Source organism: Pinus tabuliformis, chromosome 5_2 (assembly GCF_031772625.1).
Source record: "Pinus tabuliformis cultivar Carrire ecotype Pingquan chromosome 5_2, CPIR1, whole genome shotgun sequence".
Classification (NCBI taxonomy): domain Eukaryota; kingdom Viridiplantae; phylum Streptophyta; class Pinopsida; order Pinales; family Pinaceae; genus Pinus; species Pinus tabuliformis.
In genome coordinates, this window is record NC_142306.1 from 486,736,041 (window position 1) to 486,759,636 (window position 23,596).

At 38.0% G+C, this 23,596-nt stretch overlaps 1 protein-coding gene across 3 annotated transcripts in view; it reads right to left on the bottom strand.

The window, feature by feature from the left end:
• Positions 1–23,596, bottom strand: part of LOC149159815 (uncharacterized) — a 73,862-nt gene that overhangs the window by 36,754 nt on the left and 13,512 nt on the right. The gene's annotated exons all lie outside the window — the stretch shown is intronic.

Consider the following 23,596-nt stretch of genomic DNA (forward strand, 5'->3'; position numbering starts at 1 on the left):
GGGTAGAGAGAAAGAGAACATGTGAATATTGCCAATGAAGCTCCACCTAAGAAGAGCAACACTGAAGAATCGGAATTCAAGGACTTGTACTACTAAATCCCCTCTCTCTTATTAGTCTTCTATTTTTAAAGTTTTGAATTGTTCTCCTTTATATTTTGATTTCTAGCGTTTGTAGGTCTAACATGTCTTGTAAGAACATTTTTGAATTATTTTTTAAAGTTGTGGGTTTCCCTCAAGATTGGACTTAGAGGGAGCCTCCACTATTTTTCCAAAAAATAAGTATTTTGTTCTTTGTTTCATCTTTTCATGTTTGGTTTCCTTCTCACATCAAAATTTTGTTTATATTATATGCTAATAGCCTTTGTATTTTCCTTGGTTAGGAAAACCTGCTAAATACTCTAAGTTTATGGAGGAGACTTCAAAGGATAGAGTTTCAGTTGCAAAGGAAGCCCTTCAAGAATTGATGTCCTAAAAGGTTTGTAAGAAACAACTCAAGGTATGTCTTAAACATTGTTATAAAGTTCTCTTCGTGTAAAAGGTACGATCATTCTTGTTTTAAAATTTGCTCTACATCACTGACATCATCATGTCTAGCGTTTTAAATCACAAAGATTCTTGTTAGGGTAATTAATCATTGATTGAATCTACCCACATTATATTATCATTCTTGTGGAACCCTAAAAAGGTTCACTATAAAACCCTAACCTAAGGGTGTGTCAATATTGATTATGAAACCCTAGTCTATTTAAGGTTGTTATTAAAATCTAGGAAACCTTCATGTTTAATGTTTTGGTATTGTTATGATAAAAACCCTAGTCCTTTAGGGTTTGCTATTAATATCTAAGTTATGTATCGAAACCCTAGATATTTAGTGTTTGGTGAATTAAGGTTTGTGAACAAAATCCTTGAAAGTAAGATTCTAGGAGTGAAGCCCAAGGAATATGTTTGTATGTTTGATCGAAACCCAAGCCCCATGAAAATCATTGTGTATCTGACTTTGATGTATTAATTTGTGTATCTTAGGTTTACTTAGTAGATAATTTCATGAAATACAAAGGCATGATTATGAAATCCTAGATATGTATATACGAGTATGCTAAACTAATTGTTGTTGGTCATGTTTTAGTCTGTAAATTCTAAGGTTTGTAACAAGCCCTGGGTTACAAGGTTGTGGTTCACGGACACCCTGGTCAACGGGTGGCACTACGTCCACGGAAATATTTGGGCTGATGAACCCTGAAGGGAATCTAGCCCTGCGGCCCACTAGCAAGGCCTGACCCCAAGGGCTTCGGGGAGATTGGACCCTGTGACCTCCCGATGGCGAGGCATTGATTTTAACCAACTGAGCTAACCCTTGGGGCTTCCTGGTAGAGATTGTTATCCTAAGATACGATGATATGGTTTTCGATATGATTTAGTTTTATTATAAAATCTAGGGTTTGCAACAAACCATAGTAGAATTTAGCATTGTTGGAACCTTAGCTACTTGGTAGGATTGTTATTAGTTGTTGACATCTAAGGCTTTGTGTCTCGAAGATGGAATCTAGGGTTTGCATTAAATCATGGTAGAGTCTGACATGTAAATTCTAAAAATTGGTGAAACCCTAGTGCTATGATTAATATCTTGATTGAATTGCTTTAAGTCGTGATGATGGAATCTAGGTGATTATGAACCTAACTAGGTTTAGGTGTTTATCTAAAGTCTAAATGCTTCCATTATAGTAACATGATTTTGGTATAGTTAACTTCATGCTTTTGTATGTTTGTATTTGGTTGTACTTGCCATTTAAGTTTTGCAGGTACATAATCTTCAAGATGATGAAGATGTTGTATAGGTATGATGATGATGATCAAGATGACCTTGATGAAGTCATAAAAGATTCTCTGATGTTATAAAAGAAGGAAGTGGTTGATCTCCCTAAGTTGAGAGGGAGTCTGGATAGAAGAAAGGGTATATCTCCCCAGTTGAGAGGGAGGGCATATTATGACAGTCATAATAAATACCTTGAAGAATAAATAACGATAGATAAATGTTCATGTTTCATGAAGGTGCAAAAAGACTTGAGAAGATATAAAGATACATTTGGTGTTGCTGAAGAAATGAAAGAAGAAGAAAGCTTCCAACAAATTGTGTAGTATCAAAATGAATGAGGACCCCGAAGGTTTGTGTTTACTTATGTGTATGTCTGAAAGTTTATTATTGATTGGGGTTTGTGTTTGTATAGGTAAAATCTCTCCATAAGAAGGTTGAACACTCTGGAAGCATGCTTGGACAAATGGATATATCTAGTTTATTAGGGAGAGATGAAGCGTTTAATGGCGGATTCTTGGGAGGACATCCGGCAGGCCTATGTGTTGGTGTCTAGAACTCGAAGAGGGAGGGTGGTGTTGGTCTTAGAGCTCTGAGCTTGGATACACACTTAGATCCCTGGGTTGATGGTTAGTGAGTAAGCATGATGGTACCTAGAGTGGCTAAAAGCTCAAGTCCATATCAGTCCCCCCTAGATAGATTACCCTGGTGAGGTATCTAGTCCGCAGGACTGAGTGTGCTAGAACTCTTCGTAGTTCATTTTGGAGATCTTTCTTGCACCTCTATAAATATAGGTAATTATGAATACCTCCCTAGTTAGGGAGTGTTGAAGAATGTAACTAGTGTCAATCTTCGTAATTGTACTGGAGTCATGATGTAATGTATTTGTCAAAAGGTAGAAAAAAGAAATTTTATTGACGTATTAAAGCATGGATTTCATGTTTGGGTCACAATGGTTCTTAGGTCAAAGCCTCCATTGTAGGCTTCTAGGGTTTATGTCAAGTATCCTTGTCCGTGTCACATTGTAAAAGACCCTACTTGGGATTTATTTGTCAAAGAAGAAATTTATTTTATTATAAAATAAGTCAATTAGGCCTCCTCCACCAAGTCGGCCTACACTAGGGGGTAGAATCACTATATAAAGGCAGCAACTCGACCTCATTTATCACTCGCTCACAACAAGTTAATCTGCAACTTCTAGGGCCATAAAATGTGTGAATTCCAAGGAAGAAGAAGGAAAAGGAGAGTGAAAGAGAAGGTCTCTCACAAGCATAAGAAGTTGAAAATTTTCTCTTTTTTTCCCACGCATGTGACGCTGTGAAGCCGCTGGAGGGGCAAAAATTTTGCAGTTGGTGGGAGGCCAACATTTTGAAGTTGTTGGTGAAGCTGGGGGGTGAAATTTCTAAATTGATGCTGGGTTGAAGCTGTTGGACAAGAAGAAACTATTGAAGTGTGCTAAAACATATTGGAAAGTTGACTTGTTGGAGGAGGAAGGTTTGTTGGTCTAGGGTCTTGGTCTATCTCATTTGAATTACTGAAGAAAGAGTTCTTGATTGGGTTTTCCCCTATATAGGTGTTTTTCCCTGGCTATGTGCCTACATAAGAAAGATAATAATAATTCAAAGAAATCACGAGTAATTATCAACAAGAGAAAATATTTCTGCCTTTCCGATTTTCTAACACCTAGCACTATCTTCCCCAACAATGATTACTTCTAGAATCCTCCCCTAGAGTGATGACGACGACAATTCTCTGAACATCTTTTCTCCTCCAATTTGTTGGCATTTCTATTGGTCACCTCCTCATTGATTTACTCTCTTGATGCTCTTGATTACATCTTTCCCTCCAATTAGGAGTAGAATAAGGCATTGCAAGAGGTTGACAAGCAATACATACATGTCACCTATATTGTCCCTCCCAAGAACCTTAGCCCTAAGATGGTTTTTTATATTGTGCATTGCATACAGTTGAAGGATGGACTTATTAACCTGAGTATACTTGAGAGTACTAGATGCATTGCCTCAAGATTTACCTAAGGCCAGTTCAAAGTTTGGTCCCATAGACTTTGGATTGAGACATATCATCACACTCCATGATTAGAGAGGCTCTATCACATTTGTCATTTACAAGACATTGATCAAAAGAGCACCACCTTATATTTTGTTTCCCTATTGATTATGAGATCATGTGAAGGTTCCATTATCTCTACAGAGAGTCAGATGGTTTGATGTTCTCAAACCTTGTATTCACCCCTGAAATGAAGAAAGCAACTCTTTTGGCAGCCAATTACTTGTTCTAAATGAATTTAATAGTTTGATGTGAAATCTTATAAAGCGGTGAGATTCAAATAACAGTCATCTCACAATTTTATCCTCTTCTTTTAAGCCCAATGGACTTGAGACATTAGCCAGAAAACACAAAAAAATGAATTTGTTTCAATGTTTTTGCGTGTTTTACTTGTAGATCTGCAACTTTTTGTTACAAAGCCAAAGCAAATTTTATGAGGATAAAATTTGATTTAACATTCTCATGTGTAAATTTGAAGTTTGTTTGTCGATTTCAGGTATTTACATGCAAAAACGTAAGTAATTTTTGAAGAATTCAGCAAGTACTTTTGCAAATTTAAACTTTTTTGCAAGGCATACTTCAACATTTTTGGTTTCAGATCATTAGGAATTATCCCCTCAAGGCTAGCAAACACTAGCCCAAAGTAAGATTGACTCTACAAAACACTGGCACTTCCCAAAATGTAAATCCAATCCTTCCAGCTTCAAGGGATAAAATGTATCAACCCCTTCTTTGTGATCAATGACTTTATTAGGAGTCATCTTCTTCTTCCACCCCTCATTTTGCTTCTAGCTCCAACCGCCTTGAGATGTCTCCTCATTCCCCTTTATTAGTTGCAAACATGAACCCATTTTGTTTTGTTTTGATGTTAACATCCTATGTTCAACATGGGTTTTGTCACTGCATTATTTTTATTACTATTGTCTATAGCTTTAGTTATTTTTCTTTTCTATATGTTAGTGATAAGAGTTGATTTTTCCCTCCCTTATATGCACTTACACTACATGTACTTTTAGTTCCAATTGACCCACTATGGTGGTTATTCATTGGACAATAATAAAAGTATCAAATATCTTAGCATTCTCCCAAACTTCTCCATAGCTATAATGATGTCTCTCATAGAAGTTGGATGTTTAGTTTCATAGGCTTTACTATAAGATTCTATCTTGAGAGAAAACTAATTACCTCTTCCTAAAGGCTCCATAGGCTTCTTCCTTCTTGCAACAATAGTATCCATGCAATTTTTGCGTATAAGAAAAATTAATAGAGACATCTTTTAGCTTTAGTTTACTACCGACCTTTTTCACTGCAGTTCCCTTTGGCAATCTAAGAAAGGGTGCTACATTCATTGTTAGCATCAACAATGCACCAAATCTCAAGTTTCTCAAATGGAAACCCTTCATTGTCCATAGAGTCTCAAGACACTATGGTGAAGAAAGGGAGGAAAGGGAGGGTGGCAAAAGGATCAAGACGAAGGGGCATAGACGCAAACAAATGGCCCAAAGGGCATCAGGGCAATGATATGGTAATGAGATGGTTGGTGAGATTCAACAAATGGAAACCCTTCATTGTCCATAAAGTCTCAAGACACTATGGTGAAGAAAGGGAGGAAAGGGAGGGTGGCAAAAGGATCAAGACGAAGGGGCATAGACGCAAACAAATGGCCCAAAGGGCATCAGGGCAATGATATGGTAATGAGATGGTTGGTGAGATTCAAAATCAAATAAGGGGAGAGATAACGGAATATGAAACCTGGATGGACTCAAAAGCACCATAAATGTTCAATGCAGCAAAGAGGGATGGATCTAGAGAGAGCATGGTGGAAGTACTCTTCCCATACAAACCACTAATGCCAAAATGGCATGCAAGCTTCTAAGCCATGGGGACAAGACCAATGCCCTGGTGTATCATAGTGCAATGGTTAACACGACCAACAAAGATCCCTCATTGCTTCCTAAAATGGATTTTGACATTGTTATAAGAGAGTTTTGGAAATAAATTGTGCTCAAAATTTGAAATATCTGACGTTTCGAGTGGAAAATCCATTCATCACCAGGGACAAAAGAAGCTTCAAACACAATTTATTTCCAAAAATATCTTACAACAATATGACTAATTGTGAAAATCTACACACCGACTTTTCAAATGTTGTTATCTAATACTCTACATCACTGATCAATTGTTGTGATGGCCCATTACATCCAATGATTTTATGATGTTATCCCCACCATTAACCTTATTTTCTAATTTCATAGAGACAAGTTATGGTCCCATTGAACCATCCAATTTTGTCACATCAACTTCCCTACTATTAGGGGCTATCACCAAGTCATTTCCCTTGTCAACATAGATATTATTTTGTGTTAATGTTGGTGATTATGCTTCACACTATTTGCAATATTCCTTACGTAGACCCGATCTTCCCTAGGATCAATATCAAATTCATTAACCCTCATCAAGGTTGTTAGTTTGTTCTTTATGCCCGTCTCTCCCAAATCATCCCAGTGAACAATAAGACAAACATCTCCACAATTCCCCTAAGCTCCCGCATTAGCTAAAATGGTCAACCAATTATTTCCTACACATCAAATGTGATGAAACCCAAGTCTTTATAAAATCATATTTTAGATGCATTATGTTCTTTAGCAATGTGATGAGACACTAGTTAACCTTAAGAATGATGTTGCAAAGATGAGTTAGAACTCGTTCTAACATTCACATAACCATGGAGTCTCCTTCAATCACCATTGAAACTCCAACTTTTTTGCATAATTTATGCCTTTCTTAACAACCTGTATATATGCCATATTGTTGGTGTTATGTCCTATTTTTCAACAAAAACATAAAAGGGCTTACACATGTCATTTATAATGATGTCGTGAATGCTTGTCCACTAGGATTCCCTTATGAACAATAGACAGTCAATTTGTGGGTGAGGAGATTTAGGGGCTTCCAAATTTCTTTTTGTCTCAGATGATGCCATTTATGTCTAGTTTAAATTTTAATCTAAATTCTTGGGATCATTATCCCCCACACAAACAATGGACTATACTCCTCTAATAAGTATTACAAATCCTCCTATTCCCAAATTTGGATGCAAAGGTACCCCTCATGCTTTTCTCAATTCTTTTCAAAATGGTCTCCTATGGATGTGACTTATCTTGGAGAGATCTATTATTTCTTTACTTCCAAATGTTCCAAATGATGAAACCCAAAATGACATCCCGCACCATGGTTAAGATTTTGGGAAGGTATTCCCTTTAGGTGAATGTCTCATTACAACAAGGATATCTATAATAGCTTCCCATTTGTCATCATCTTTCCAACAACCATGTCCAAACATTACCATTTACTATGATTTTACTCGTAAGCAATATCATCCTATGTTTCTTTGACATAAACCACGTCAAAATGTTCCTTGGAAACCTCATTTCATGAAATTGTTCAATATTGGAATTTTTCTTTTGGAGACCAACCAAAGGAAGGATACCACCTTGGGCTAGAGTGTCGAGTTCCACCCTTTAGAGTAGGATTTGTCCTTCCTTCCTATGGCGCCTTATTGAAACAAGTATCGATATCCAAAATAGATTTTGTTGTTCTTGCATATGGCTCCTTACTGGAGCAAGTATGGATAGGCCCGTTCAATAAAGTATCTCTCATCCTTTATGTATCCACGTCTTAAACAATCTAGTCTTTGTTTACCTAGTATAACTCCTTTGTTAGTTCATTCCATAACACACCCTTCACTTCTTCTATTATATATAGGGGACACGAACCCAAAGGTTTTGAATTCTAGTGTGTTGAAAGAGGGGAGGGACCTCTTGGATTTATGACAAATATCTGCTCCATCCAATATCCACAAAGGTTGTTTGGGCTTCCCTTAGATTTTCTAGATTCCGTAAGGGTTCAAATTGATGCCAGACATCCTCCCAAAATAATGCAAACTGGGTATTCTTAATCTCTAAAAATCAAAACACTTGTGCTCAATTAAGGCTTTGTTTGGTACTATTCCAAATGAAGAAGGATCCCTTGGGATTGAATTATAGTCGAAAGAAATCCCTGAGTATATCCTGAGGCATATTTTCCTCACCAAACCTACCATAAATCATTCTCCTCCTTCAACCAACCACATGACTTTGCCACTCAACACTATGCATGATCTTAGGGTCATGAATGCACAAATCACCTAGAGATTTTGGTCAATTGATTTCCTTCCAAGCTACCAATGTCCACTTTCTTTCCATAGTATCCTCTCCCCACAAAAAAATTTCTAGAGCTTCTCCATTGCCTTGAGAACTTTTGTGGTGTAATGTCCCATAATAATAAATCAATAAATAATAATAATAATATAATAATAATAAATGAAATAATATTAATATATAAATAAATAAAACAATAAATACGAGAGAAAAGATGATAATAGCAAATAAATAAAGAAAAAAGATAATAATAGTAAATAAATAAAATAATAAATAATAAACAAAAATTCTAAATATATATATATATATATATATAAACTATAAAAATAGTAAGAATAAGTAAAGTTAATAAAACGTAAAATGAAATAATATAAGCAAGAGTTAAAAAAATTATTGAGTTAAGTAAAACTTAAGACAAAGAAATAAAAGTTGGCATGTTGACACATGGATTGTGTGCATGCAGATCCCTTTCCAATCCCTTTCCATTTTTGGAACTATTTGTTCTATTTAATGGATGAAAAGGGGGATAAGAAGGATTATTCATTCCTTTGGAAGGAGAGTGTCGTGAGACAAAGGATTCCTTGGCAATAGTAGTTGGTTGAGGGCTCGGGAGTGGCTAGCTGTAGAAGATTATGTGCAACTGAGCCTATGGTTGGGTGGAGAGTCATCCCCAAAACTTTGTTGAGGTCAACACGATCTGAGTAGCGTTACAACTCTGGAATCACAAGTAGGGTGTATCATCACTATGGATAAGTCTTCTTTGCTCGTGGTTTTTCGAAAATTCTATGTTAAATAGTTGAATAGTTATGTTGATTATTAATCACATGAGTTGATATAGTTAGTTGTATATTTTAATTTCGAGTTGTTACTTATGGTATCAGAGTAAAGTTACAACTCATGATGCCTATAGACACTTATCATGCCTTCCATAGTGTTATGGATTTTTGAATTTAGTTGAATAAAAACATTAAAAAATCCTACCAAATAGAAGTTCATCTATTCATAATTAATTAGTTTTATTACAAAGAAGAAAAAGTCATATATATTTGAAAAATTAATTTGAATATATTTTAATTGAAAAAAGTTAATTTGATATATATCTATAGCAAAGAAGTAGAAATCTATTTGGTTTGTCATGCATGTTTATATATAAATAATTTATATATAATTTAAATATACATTTATTTAGTTACTAAATTATTATTATTATAATGTAATTGATGTAAGTAACAACTCAATTTACAGAAATCAGAATTATAAAAAGGAGACATGTATTTAATTGTTTTATAGGAGAATGGAGGATAGGTCCAACAAACATATGTTTAAGAATCTATTTCAAAACCTCGTTATTTAAATGTGTGAAGAGAGAAAAATTCAATGACTCTCGTCGTTATTTCTTACGTAGTGTATACAATTGAGATCGCTTTCGTTGTATATGCAATTGACAGAAAATCACATTATGATATGTTGATGCCATAACTCAAACATCTTATGTAACTGAAAAGAGAATCGAATTTTTTTTCTTGAATGGTTTGACAATGAAATTCAACGTTGAACGGTTTGACAATAAAATTCAACATTGAACAGTTTGACAATAAAATTCAACATTGGTCCTACTAGAATCATAACAAAAATAGTGGTTGAATGAGAACTACTAAATACTTAATGGATACAACAACAACAACAAAAATCCGCCAAAAATCAAATAAAATAAAATACTAATTTATGCTCTTCTGCATGCCATGATGAATCCGCAGTGATCTGCTATCCTCTGTAGTCGTGTCTGATCTTCCTTATGTTGAATTGATGATTATTTATTATATACATGTATATGAAATAATATGTAATGCCATAAATCATTTTATGTAATAAGCGGGGGCTTTAAAAAGTATACGTAATGTCACCTTCTAATAATTGAATTATCTCTCTCCACAATTTGGAACACTCCATGCAATGCTATAATTTAATATTTAATACTTGTGTTTAATATTTGAATTAATTGATAAACTTAAAGTAGGAATTGGGGAGCTAGGGGTGAAACAGCATCTTTTACCCTTGCCTATGTAGGATCTACAATTGGGATTAGGGAGTTGTATAACAGTTACAGAGGGAAGACCAATGCATTCGATGAGTAGTTATCCTTCGATGATTAGGCACCCAGACAATTCACTTAGAACCAACAATCCTTGATGTAATTAATTTGAAATCAAATGGAATTTATGTATTTAACTTTTTTTAAACTTTGACACTAAAGTTGGAAAATCCATGGAAATAAAAATAAAATAAAAATCAGTGTTCCACGAGGTCACGTTTCCCCACCTGGGGGTCGAGTTTCCTAGCTCCCTCGCGCCCCAAGGACTTGGGGACGAGAGGGGGTCGTTTCCCCACGCTCCAAAAAATAAGGTACGCAAGGAAACATGAAAGGGGTCGTTTCCTTCATTTTTGGGGTCGTTTCCTAGGCGAAAGGGGTCTTAAGGGATCTTGACGGGTTGTTTCCCTAGAAAAAATTCACAACTTTTTTTTTATGAAACAAAAAATCGTAATTTTTAATATTTGTTGACCGACCGGGAAAGGTTTACGTTATGTTCATTTCACATTTCATTTTCTGTTTGCTCCTGATTTTAAGGGGCATTACCTTAAGCAATTATGCTCATTTATCTTTTGATATGTTCTTATGTTATTTTGACTCTATAAAATTAAAAAAATTGACTCTTGATGTATCAGACTTGACTTTTATAATTTTATTTCAATATTCAGTTTCCAATGTTCATAGTTGGAAGTGGAACATCAATGTGGTTTAAAGTTTGAAGTTTAAAACTTTAAACATTTATAAATTTATAGTTTATTTTCATTGTGCATTGTTATTAAGTTAGTAGACTAGTAGTTACATTGTACAGTTACAAACTTACATGCATGATGTATGATTATAATTTATATGATAATGATATCAATGATCATGCTTTTCGTTTTAAATTTGTTTCAGTTATATGATTCATCGATTTATATTTTATATTTATATTTTCAGTTTTTAATACCTTGATGTCCCCCCACGTTTCCTAAAAATTGGTGGGGAGCTTTTGCATAGGCCGCTCCTACGTATGCCCGCTCCCTCGCCTCCTCATCTCGAAAACTTGGTGGAACATTGATAAAAATAAAACAAACTTAGAAACCCTTTTTTTTTGTGTAAGTCAAATGTTTATATTATATCACAAAATATAGTACAAAAAATCTGCGAAAGCAGATCGAGAAGCACTGAAATACTAGAGACCAAAACGCATCACCTGCTCAGAGAGTTCAAAAAGAAACTGCAAAGTGCACACCGCGCAGGGTGGCTCGAGCAAAACTGATGCCTAATTACCCGACACTAGCGAAACTTGACAATACATGACATTAACATTAAGAAACAGAGGCCGAAGCATGGAAGGAGAAGAGGGAAAAAGTGAAGGGGACGACCCTAGATGAACTTGCCCATGCGACTGACAGTGTCCAGACCAACCTCCCGAACATGTTTGTCCACTTTTGCTTGCAGGGCTTCGATTGGCTCGTTCTCCTGCACTTCTGTTGTGGCCTGCTGCTGATTCATGGGTGTTGGGTTCACTGTGTCCCTCAGGATCCTGATGAGCAGAGTAAGCTTTCTGTTGACTGTTTGAACGGCCTCATGCACAGTTGTGATTCTGCGGTCCAACGAACTGTTGTAGTCGATGATTTTGGCCATTTGTGCCTCCGTCAGGTTCACCTCATTCACGACTTGCTGCTTTTCTTTCTCGATCGATTCCAGGGCTTTAGCAATGAGAGTCTTGGTGCGCCAACTCTCTGCTTTTGTTCTGACATACTGCGTAGCTCTCTTCGAGGGAGTGCCCGGGTCCTTCATCCAGTCAACCTCTTCCGCAATCTCCTCCTCCGTGCGCCCAGCTTCCTCCTGTTTAGCCTTGGCTTCCAGCTCGGCAACTTTGCGTTTGTTCCTACTTGTCGTTCTGGTTTCATACCCTCTCTTCGCATCTTGAAGGTCCTGATTCGCAGCAGCGCAACGACAGCTCCCCGCGTCCATGGCTAACTTTCTATACTCGTCCCAACTGATGCAATTGCCGATGAAGGATGCGTACTCAGCAATAGATTGAAACACTATGGAGAAAACAGGGTGTCTGCTCTCTGATTTATAGTGCATTCCCTTGTAATTCCTCATGAGGCCTGTCTTAATCCAACCGGTAGTGGGAGTACTGTTGTAATAAATTTGGTTGAGGTTCGCACAGGCCGAGCCGCTCCAGACCGAATAAACTTGAATGTGGCTGATCTTGATACAAGTTGAGTTATGCCATGTGTCCTGTACTTCTAAGCTGTTGATATGGTGAATGGTGGTGTTTGAAATATCCCGATTACCTGCATGTCTGGCCTCCTTGTGCAATGACTCGGGCCAACCCGCTCCTTTCGAAATCACCATAAATGTTGCTGATGCTTTCCCATACGGAACCATCCCAGGTGTCTCAACTTTCATGCTGTTGATGCTGTGTGCTCTGTGGCGCGATCTATTATGATCATTCGTCTGGCTGGCCTGCCGCCGCCAGGAATTCCACCGCCAAAAATGTCCTATCATCCCATTACCGTGGTTATTATTGCTGCCATAACCGGTATCTTCACTCCTCCGGTAACGTGACCCAAAACCGTCACCGGCTAGGTTTGATCGGCCGGGATTAAATCTTTCTCTGCCAGCTGTGCGCATGTCACTTTGAGGATTGGGCAGTCCACCTCCTGCCAACAGTTGTCCACTATTTTGTCCTGGTTGTCTACACCATGGTTTGCCAAGTAGTCTGCCAACCCGTTCGCTTTCCTTCTGACTGTTTGGAACACCAAACCTCTCATTTCTGCTATCAGCTCCGCTATGTTCTCAGTAACCTTAGCCAGCCTCCAATGTTTGGTGGCTTTACTAGCTCTGGTCCCTGCTTGTAAACGTTTGGCCGCCGTGATAGCCAAGGCGGAATCCCCTTCAACGATTACATTTCCTTGTCGAATTGTCCTTAGAATTTTCAAACCTTGTTCGAGCGCAGCAAACTCCACTTCATTGTTTGTGCTTTCACCAAGCGCCCTACAGTAGATATGTAAAATTTCACCGGCCTGATTGCGAATTACGCCTCCGATTCCTGCTGTGCCTGGGTTGCCCCTCGATGCCCCGTCAAAATTCAATTTTAGGCCTCCCTCCGGCGGGCATTGCCATCTGAGGGTTTGCGATGAAGGTTGTGACCTGTTTCCCCCATTCGGTGGATTGCTGGATGCCTCCAAGTGAAAGTTCTTCAGGATGCGTAAGTCCTGAGCCGACGATTTTTCATTCGGTACTTCTTTGCATTTTGTTTGAATGAGCTGTTTGATGTTAAGTAGGATTGAGTCTTTGGCAAACTCTATGTTTCTGAATTCCTCTTGAAATATCCTTCGATTACGCTCTTTCCATGTCGTCCATAAGATGAAACCTGGGACACATTTCCATATGCTTTCAACTCTTCGAATGCGAGAAAAGTTTTTCCTCCAGTTAATGACAGTTCCTTGAATGGAGTCTCTGTCCCGATCGGATGCGCCTAGCAATCCTTCCATCCAGTGCCAAAGCTGGTTAGCCCACTCACAAGAGTTAAAAAGGTGATTCATTGTTTCCGCTGCTTCCATACACATAGGGCACCTTGAAGGTCCCCTGAACCCTTTTTTTAGTAGGTTTTCCCAAGTCAGAGTTTTCTTTTGCATAAGAAGCCATAAGAAGGTTCTGATCTTCGGCCATTGAAGGCTGTCCCACACCTTGTCAGACCAGGGCACTATTTCAGGCTGCTCTTCCTTCTCTATTATACTCCTGGCTTCTTTCAGGGAGAAGTCTTCGTTGCCTTTCGGACCCCATCTCAGCTTATCATTCTCTTCGGCAACTCGAATTTTCCTTTTGAGGATTTGTTGATTTAAAGCTTGAATGATTTCCTGAATGTTTTCGTTATTGCTTGAGTTGAAGACTGTCCACTCCCTCCAATCCGGGTCTTCACTGATTGGGTTCCAGTATTGATTGACTCTGAGTTTGCCCTCATTTTGATTAATTTGCTTCAGGGGTAATAGCTGTGGGGTTTCCAGTTTGGGGGATTGCTGCCACGCATCCTCCCAGAAAAGAGCTTGAGTTCCATTTCGTATCTCCCAGAAACTATGTTCCTGAACTATGCTTCTGTTGTTTTTGGCATGGTTCCATATTGGCGAGCCATTGGGAGCGTCCTGCGTTCTGATAAGGTCTAGAATGTTACCATTCGGCATATACTTTTCCTTCCAATGATTGGCCCAAGGTAGGCTTGTGTCGGTGATCCATTTCCACCAGATTTTGGCCCCACAGATTCTATTTACCACTGAGGGATCAACCAGATTTAGTCCCCCCCTATCCTTAGGTTTACATAATTTCTGCCAAGCAACCAGAGACCATTTTTTCTTGTCACTGTTTCCACTCCATAAAAAGGATCGTTGGATAATTCTCATTTGATTTAAGATTCCTTTTGGAGCAGGAAGAATAGATAACAGATAATGAGGGATGGCCTGCAAGATAGCTTTGGTTAGGATAAGTCTACCTGTGAAATTTAGAGCTCTGTTTGTCCAATGTTTGCACTTCCTTTCCATACTGGCCAAAACTTTCTCCCAATGAACCTTTTGCCATGGTTTGAGAGTGAGAGGGGCTCCAAGATATCTCGAAGGCAAGGTTCCAATTTTAAACCCCAGAAGCCGAGACAGATGAGATTGGATAGCCTGATGAGTATTGAAGAAGAAAATTGTAGACTTGGAGAAATTGATCTCCATGCCCGAAGCTCTGCTGAACAAATTGAGAATGTCCCTGTAAGCTAATGCTTCTTTTACTGTTGGAATACCATGTAACATTGTATCATCCACAAACTGTTGATGAGTTGTGGCTGGAATGGATCTAATAGGTTGCAGACCTCTGATTTGACCCTCTGCTTTCTTCTTGGCTATTAATCTACTTAGGCCTTCCATTAGAATAACAAACAAGAAAGGGGACAGGGGATCACCCTGTCTAATGCCTCTTGAGGGGCTGAAGGGGGCTGATGGGGCGCCATTCACAAGGATAGAATATCTAGGAGATTTTATGAGGGCTAAAACCCATTTGATCCATTGCCTACTGAATCCAAAAGCTTCTAAAACTGCTTCTAGGTACATCCAGCTTACTTTGTCATAAGCTTTAGATAGATCTAATTGCATAAGCATTCCGGCTTCTTTCCGCGAATGAAGTGAGTGAATCATCTCCTGTGCCAACAGAATATTGTCTAGAATTTGCCTTCCTTCAACGTAGCCAGATTGCTCCTGCGATATTATGCCTGGGAGGACCGACTTCAGCCTGTTGGCTATGACCTTAGAAATGATTTTGTAGATGACATTACAAAGGGCTATGGGCCTGAATTTCTCTGGTTTGTTTGCTTCTTCCACTTTGGGTATAAGAGCAATGAAGGTTGAATTTAGAGATTTTAGGATAGTTTTGGAGCGTCTTGAATCTTCCACGATTTCCCATATATCTTGCTTTACAATGTGCCAACAGGCTTTATAGAAGTTGATGGTGAATCCATCCGGTCCTGGAGCTTTGTCGTTGGGCATGCTCCGTACTGCCTCCTCCACTTCTTCCATAGTGATTACTCTTCTTAGGGCCCAGTTCTGATCCTCTGTGATGGATTTAGGGATGACATTAGTGATTTCTTTGATGGCTTCCTCTCTGTTGATCCCCGGTTCTTGCGCTATGAAGCTAAAGTGATCCGATAAGGAAGCAGATATCTCATTATGATTTTTGAGGAGTTCTCCCTCACTATTTTTTAATTCTAAGATTTTGTTGGCACTTCTGTAATCCATGGCTGATCTATGGAAGAACTTAGTATTTTGCTCCCCTTCCTTTAACCATTGAATTCTTGATTTCTGCCTCCATAAGGATTCTTCCTGCTTGCATCTGTTATGCCATTGCTGAGTAAGCTCTTTTTCTTGCTCCAAGGTTTCCTCATTTCTGCATCTTGCCGCACCATCCTTTTGAATTTGTTCCAGCTTATTTTCGATGGTGATTTTCTCCTGAAAGATATTTCCAAATACTGTTTTATTCCAATCTTTTAATCTTATTTTGATGTTTCTTAGTTTCTTTTGAAGATTGAACATTTTGGAGCCTGTTTCATCTAAGGGTTCTGACCACCATTTTTCCACCATCGAGAGAAAGTTGGGGTGTTCTATCCAGAACTTTTCAAACCTAAAGGGTTTATTCCTGGGGGTGCCCTGAAGCTCGACAGTAAGTGAAATCGGCCAGTGATCCGACCCTCCACTTGGGAGGATGTTCGATTCAACTACTGTTCCATCTAAAATTATGCTTTCCGAGACTAAGAAACGATCCAGTCTGGATGCTATCAATCTTTCACCCCCCCTTCTGTTGTTCCAGGTAAATTTACCACTTTTAGGGAGTACATCTACCATTCTGGCATTTTCAATGAAACTTATGAAAGCCTCCGCATCCCTGTTTAGTTTTCTGAGGCCTCCTTTTTTCTCCAGGAGGGAGGTGATCATGTTGAAATCTCCCCCCAATATATAATTAGCATCTGGGTGCCTTTCTATGAGTTTGGATAACGAAGCTAGGAAACTTATCTTATCTTCTAAACTCTGAGGGTTGTATAAATTAATGCATAGGAAAGATTTAGAGTTACCTGTAGGTTGGACTTCCAGTGCTATGTAGTTTTGGCTTGCCTCAGCTGTTAGAATCTGGAACTCCCTTGTGTCCCAAAACGTGGCTAAGCCTCCTTCTCGCCCTTGGCTCTCTATCTCTAGGACTTCAAAATTTCTCCCCAGCTTGTTGCGTAGGCGATCTATAATGACTCTATTACATTTGGTCTCTTGTAGAAACAACATATCTGGGTTGTATTTCTGCATCTGCCGCTTCAGAATTCTCTGTTTAGCCTGGCTGTTGATCCCCCTTGCGTTCCATGAGACAATCTTCATAATTAAACAGTTAGTTGGAAGGACGGGAACTCACTTAGCTGCTTTATCTTACCTGCGTTAAACAACATCTCACCAAGCTCCTGCAGATGTTCTCCGCTTGTTTTGCGGCCTCTACGTCGTTTATGCCTCGAACCGGAGGTTTTTCCCAAGAGTTCTTTATAATGTGGGCTGCTTCCTTTGACTATGCCTAACTTTCTCTTTTGTTTTTCTAGTTCTGCATTCTGCCGTGCTATGAATAGCTCATTGACCTTCTTGATTTCTTCCTCCGGTGCTGCCTCAATCCCTCCGGCTCTCCAGCTCTCTACAATCGCTGGTAGGTCTATTCCTTCCATAGCTAGGGTTTCTTCCAGCTCCAGATCCTCACTCCCCCCTTCACTGACTAACATATCTGTTTCTTCTTCCGTGTCTGCTGTTCTTTCCTGCATGTGGATTTCATTGTTAAAATCTCCTTCCTCAGTCCCTTTTCTTGCTGGTTCTTCCTGTTCTTCTTGCCCTGCCTCCACATTAGGTATGTTTTGCTTGTCCTCCGAATCAGTCTCAAGATCTAGGATCTCAAAGGGGTTACTGAAGTAATTTCTTTCTGTACTGCCTTTGTTAGCTCTTCTTCTGTTGGCTCTCTGCCTGTTCTTTGGTTTAGTGAAATTGTTCTTGTCTTTGTTGTTCTGTAATTTCTCGTCTTCTACCTCCTTTCTATTCAGTGGACAGTCCCTTATCAGATGCCCATGCTCGTGGCATTTACGACACCTAAAAGGTATTTGCTCATAGTCTAAGGCTTGAAAGTATTCCTCATCCCTGTATTCGAGCCATAAACCTTCATGCAATGCGCCAGAAACATCCAGTTCCACACAAATTCTGGCGTATGAAGTGTATCTTTTCTGCATGGTAGCCTCCGAGGCTTTAACAAAGGTGCCCAGCTTATCTCCAATCTGTTTTAAGGCGTTCAATCCCCAATAGTCTATTGGGAGAGAGAACAGTCTGATCCAAACCGGGACTTGAGTAAAAGATTCCTTTTCCGGGACAAAGTTTGGCTTCCAATGTCTCATATACAAGCCCGCAGCTGCTAGAAAATAAGGACCACCTTCGAATACTCTGTCTTTATCTTCTAGATTTGTAAAGACTACCGTAAAAAATCCTTTAGCACCCAGATGCAACTGCACATCCCCTTTCGGCCTCCACTGTTGTCTTATCCATTGGCACAGAGTCCTTTCAGACGGCCAGACTCCCATGAATTTACAAATGATGGCATGTTCCGTCATATGCTCTCTGTAAGCCTGGATTTCAGGGTCATTGATTATTACCCTTAGGTTGTCTTTTTTCTTGGGCTTACAGGCATTATTATTCATAGAGGTCTGGTTGGGGTTCGCGCTGGTCTCCCCCTCCTTCTCCGGTTGACCCTCGTTGTTGCTTTTTGGCTCTTTGTCTTCTTCTGGTCGTTCCTCCTCGTTTCCTGAGGGTTGAAACTTTGCGGCTGTTTTGTCTTTTGTGTTTACTCGGTTCTGCTTCTCTTTATTCCTGACTTCTGAGGTATTGTCTGTCTTGTCAGGCATCATTGGTATCTTCTCCTTGTTTTTTCTGTTGTTTTGCATCTTGCTGTTCATTCCATCTATTCTAACTCCCTCTTTCATTTTCTGTTGTTGCTTCTGCATGACAATCTGCTTAAACGTTGGGGTCCCACTGGACCCCTCTGCTCCCATCCGGTCCGACAGCACTTGCCCCTTTCGAAACAGTGCTGCCAATCTGACTCTGTGTTGTTCCAGCACTGTCTCAAACGCTGGACCGCAAAAACCCTTGCTCTGGTTCTCTAGGGTTTCGTCGCCATTGCCTTCATGTGCCACTTAGATATCATGCCTTATGAATTCACATCGTTATGCATATTTCTATCACCATTGTCCAAACTTAGAAACCCTTTATTAGTATTTCTAAAATGGATTTAATTTTTATTTATTTTTTAGTAAATTTCAAATATTTATTATTTGATTTTTGTATAATTAATTAATTTAAATAATTTTTTTGGTTATATTATGATATAGTGGATATATGTTAAAGAAAAGTCATTGGATAAAGAAATTAATTGTGAAGCACTTACAATAAAGTAGCTTGAAGGATAAAGGTATAAATAATTAAAAAAAAAACTCATTGTGTTGAACATGGTTATAATATTAATGAAGACCATAATATTAATGAAAAGGTAAAGGTATTTCAATTGCTTAAACTCCGAAAGATGAACATTAAGAGGATGTTATATTCTTTTGCAATTAATACTGGTTGTTACTATGATTTATGGTTTTCTATGCATAAAAATGTTGAGAATTTGGCTATGGTGAGGATGATGTGGTAGTTCATAACAAGGAGTAAATTTTCATGATATTGGAGTTGGGAATTTTTGTTTTTTTAATTTTCTAAAACATCTAAATCATGTCTAATTGCTTAAATTTTATTGATACACTAAGGTATCATGTATGAGATTATGGTTTCAGTTATTTGTTATGTCAACATGGAAATGTTGAAGTATAATGTTGTGATGTGATGGTATGTGGCAACTGGATATAGTTATGACGAGAGGTTAATGATGCCATGCATATGTGGTGCTTATTTATTTATTTTGTTGTGATAATGATGTTATATACTCATGATGGATATGGTATGCATGATGTGGTATATAGATTATTTTCTATGATGTTATGATTATAACTAATGCATTGGCTACATGTTGAGATGTGATGATTGAGAGGAAATCCACAAATGGGCCAAGAGGGTCGGTTTATTTGATGATCTCGTGGAAGCCCATACCTGCAAGGAAGAATATGTATCACTATACGGGCTAGAGATAGACTCAATCAACACTACATATGCTAGTGGTTCCTTTGTCTTGTATAGCTCTTGAAGGGCTATGGGACCATCTTGAGGAGGTCAGGTGCCTGATATTAAATTGGGATGTCGAAGTCCTAAGGGGGTGTGAGGACTTCAACGCCTGGGGTTGTGCACCTTAGTGAGTGTAGACGAAGTGGGCCAACCTTGCGAGATGCCCGTAGTCATTGAGTATTGGGGCCGGATGCCTACCTTAGGGTAGATGAGGTCTAAGCATTGGGGCAATGGTATAGACCAATGAAGCTTTATGCCTGGTTCCGAAAGTTGGGAAAAAAAACTAAGATTCCTTGGGATTTACCGAGTGTTGTGTAAACTTTCAATGCCCGTTGGTATCCTAGTTCAGCTGAGAGTGTAGGGCAAATGTGAAGTAATAAATAACTATATAAAAATAATAAAAAGTTAAATGATTAAACCTAACTTCGGGACGAAGTTCGTTAAAGAGGGGGGTATGTAACGCCCTGTAATAATAAATCAATAAATAATAATATATGAAATAATATTAATATATAAATAAATAAAACAATAAATAATAAAGAAAAGATAATAATAGCAAATAAATAAAGAAAAATATATAATAATAATAAATAAATAAAATAATAAATGATAAATTGAAATTCTAAAAAAAAATTATATATATTAAATTTAACAAAAAGAAAAATGAAATAAAATAAGCAAGATTTAAATTAAGAAAAATATTGGATTAAGCAAAACTTAAGACAAAAAAAATAAAAGTTGGCACGTTGACACATGGATTATGTGCATGCAGATCCCTTTCAAATCCATTTCCATTTTTTAAACCGTTTGTTCTATTTAATGGAGGAAAGGGGGATGAGAAGCATTATTCATTCCTTTGGAAGGAGAGTGTTGTGAGACGAAGGATTCCCTGGCAATAGTAGTTGGTTGAGGGCTCAGGGGTAGGACGAAAGCGAGATGAGAAGCATTATTCATTCCTTTGGAAGGAAAGTGTTGTGAGACAAAGGATTCCCTAGCAGTAGTAGTTGGTTGAAGGCTCGGGGGTGGCCAGCCTTAGATGGTTATGTGCATCTGAGCCTATGGTTGGGTGGTGAGTCGTCCCCAAAACATTGTTGCGAACAACAAGATCCAAGTAGCATTACAACTCCGAACTCACAAGGTATATCATTTCTACGAGTAAGTCTTCTTTGCTCATGGTTTTTCAAAAATTCTATGCTAAATAGTTGAATAGTTGTGTGTTGATTATTAATCGCATAAGTTAGTTGTATATTTTAAGTCCGAGTCGTTACATATTTTAATTTTGAGCATGTCCTGAGACATATTTTCCTCACCAAACCTTCCATAAAGCATTCTCCTCCTTCAACCAACCACATGACTTTGCCACTCAACACTATGCATGAGCTTAGGGTCGTGAATGCATAAACCACCTAGAGATTTTGGTCAATTGTTTTCCTTCCAAGCTACCAATGTCCACTTTCTTTCAATAGTATCCCCTCCCCGCTAAAAACTTTCTAGCGCTTCTCCATTGCCTCGATAACTTTTGTTGGGGCAACCAAAAACAAGAAAACATAGACCAAGATAGCTTGTAAAACCAATTTAATAATAAGAAACCAACCAACAAGGGACAAAACTCTAAATGATGAATTGTTCAACTTGCACATAGTCTTGCAAATGATCCTTTCCAAAGATAAGTTCCTTCAATTAAGAGTATTTGAGATACTTGTTTGGCAACGAGGATCTAGGAAAATCCATAACCTTGCATTTATTACTTTGGATAGATATCCTAATATTAAAGAGTGATTTCCTCTTATTTATCATCCTTCCTAAAGATAACAAAAGGAAATTGATGGACTTTTTGAATTCTTCACTTTTTGAATGGTTGCCTCCCCATATGAGTGTCATCGACAAATTGCAAAGTGAGAATGCATCAACATATGGGGTTAGTTTAATGCCTTTGAGTTATCCTATGGACTTTAATTTGGATAAGGTCTCACCAAGTCCTTTGGCCGTGAAAATGAAAAGATAGGGAGACGATGGGTCTTATTTTTTAATACCCTTGCTAATATTGAAAGTAGTAGGGGTCCCATTCACCAAAGCTAAGAAGAAAGATGTCAAGACCACTGATAACCAACGTAATTTACTTAGAGTTGAAACCAAAGGCTTTAAGCGTTTGGCTTATTGAGTCACAATTAAGCCTATCATGGACTTCAAACATGTCAAATTTGATCAACATTTTAGGCCTCTTATCAAAATTTTGATTGTGTACTATCACAAATTTGCCTCCTCTCAATAAAAAGCCCTTGGCTATGATTTTTTCTAGAATATGCTTTAGTCAATTGGTCATGAGTTTGTTGATAATCTTACAAACATAGTGCATAGAGTAAAGGGTCAAATTCCATCCCCAATTGTAGGATCCCTTCGTTGGGGATTAGAGTGATGAAAGTAGAGTTGAGCACTTCTAAAATTGATCCCATCTCTCTTTCCACGTAGTGTCTCCAACAATATCCCAATATTCATGCCTGAATTTTGAGGAGAAGCTAATCTGGACCCAAAGCTTTTCCTCCAACTAAGTCAAAGTAACATTCCTTAGCTCTTCTTTCAAATTTTTTAATCAAAACTATCATTCTAACCCTTAGTGACAAAGGGTTATATATTGTTGTATATATGTTTAATCATTTCCCTCATATCCATTATCGATTCAATAAGCAAATCTTCAAAGAAATTCTTTAGTTCTTCTTCAATTTCCTACCTCAATTCCACATATTCCCTTGACTATTTCATTCACACTCCTACGCTTCATTGTTGTTAGAAGAAAAAAATGTGATTTTTTCTCATTTTAGCCATCTTAGTCTAGATTCCTGTCTCCAAAATATCTCCCTCCCCAACTCTTCTTCATCAATGTTTTCATGGATGAGCTTTTACTAATTCCCAACTTCCTTTCTGAAGGCTTTTTTCAAGATCTCTTCTTGACATTGTCCCATTTGTTCCTCCAAGGATCTCTTATGTTGAGAAATATATCAAAGACCCTAACATTCAGATAATTTAACTTCTATCGAAGAGTATAGATCTTAGATCTGCCACACTTGCATGGAGTCCTGCTAAGGTTGTTTTCTTTGCACCCTAAATGGATGAGCCACATTTTCTCGAACCAAAAAGAGTTATTCATTGATCTAAAATCATAGATAGAAACATGGATATCATAGATAGAAATGTAGATAGCTAGATAGATAGAAACGTAGACAGATAGATAGATAGATCGACAGAAACATAATAGTTATTTGTAGAGTGTTTTGGAAATCAGATATTGTAGAGGACAGTAGCGATGCTATCAGAACTAGTGAAGTACTTATAAATTGACATATTTTTTGACTTATGGCCAAATCTGGTAAATAATGATGGATCCTTTTTGAGCATCTAGGATCCCAACATGAAATTGATGGGCTTAAGTTGCCATATGTTCATATTTGTTGGCTTATGGCCAAAATTGGAAAACAATGATAGATCCTTTTTGAGCATCTGGGATCCCAACACAAAATTGAACAGCCAGGTTGCAATATTTCTTTCTATATGCAAACCTTGTTGGTAGCCAGTGATACAGTAACTGTGATACTCATCTAAAAGCCAATATCTTTTTATCAACATTAATTTGGAAAGGGCACTAAAGCAAGCAAATGGACTCAGAAAGTACTTCAAACAAATAAAA